The following is a 1,167-nucleotide window of genomic DNA, read 5'->3' on the forward strand; positions in this document are numbered from 1 at the left end:
TCTCTCTCTCTCTCTCTCTCTCTCTCTCTCTCTCTCTCTCTCTGTTTTGCTCCAGACAGCCAGTTCTCTCTGGCTAATCTAAAAAGTTTCTGGATAGCTCATTTCTTGCCGACCATAGCAGAGTCTTTTATTTTACATATCAGTTCAGTCATTTACTCCAAGTTCCCTTTTGATTATCCTATGAATCAGCATCCTTTGACCCCAGCTGTTTTAATTCTTGGGAGACAACAAGCACACATTTTCTTTTAACATTGCAAAAGAATTGAGACACCTGCCTACCTCTGTTAAGCAAGATGGTAAGATAGCTGGGTGGGACCTGGTCCTGAAATGACCATTGCTGCCACACCTGGACCTAACCTTACTGTGTCCCAGGCTGACCTTGAGCTAAGGAATCTGCCTGCCTTGGTAATTTTCTGAGAAGCTGGCTTATTACTGTAGCTGCCTTTGTTTCTTGAGATTCATGAAGCCCCTCATATAACTCATGTTGCGTCTTTATCTTTTTCATATTGAGAAATTATATATTTTCAAACTCATGTTTTTAGAGTTCTTTTCCACAGCCTTAAGGGCTGTGCTGTAGGTCCCAGCATTTACCATTTTGCTGAGACATTAGCCACACCTTGGCCTCCTGGACTCATGCTGTCTCAGATTATAGTGGAGTCATTAACATTAACGGGGAAGATTTTCCTCAGAGGAATGCGAAACGTACATTATTATACAAACAAGCCTTATACTGTGGGCAGCCATCTACACTCCTGGAGGATCATGCCTACTGGCCCTGTCACAGGGGCAGGAACATGTCATTCTGTCCCCACCAAGGCCATGCAGGACTGGAAGCCCTGCAAGAATAATAAGGGCTCCGAACCATCTCTCCACCTCCGCTCATCAACTTTTGTGGTCAGTGTTTTCTATTGCATTGCCTTGAGACATTTTTGTTGTCATAATTGGGAGTGAAATGCTGTTGGTTTCTAGAAAGATGATGTATTACACAAAACTCTCCACCAGAGAATTAGCCCACCCCAAATGTTACTGAGCAGTTAGAAAATTCCTACAGAATTCTATTATATAGTGTGGTTTGAAGCATGAACACTTGTTATTTATAATATTTATGGAGAAAGTATAAATTTAAATCGATGCATATTTTCTGGCTGTGATGTTCAAAATGTGAAG

This window comes from Grammomys surdaster, unplaced genomic scaffold (assembly GCF_004785775.1).
Source record: "Grammomys surdaster isolate TR1022 unplaced genomic scaffold, NIH_TR_1.0 126248, whole genome shotgun sequence".
In the NCBI taxonomy this organism is placed as follows: domain Eukaryota; kingdom Metazoa; phylum Chordata; class Mammalia; order Rodentia; family Muridae; genus Grammomys; species Grammomys surdaster.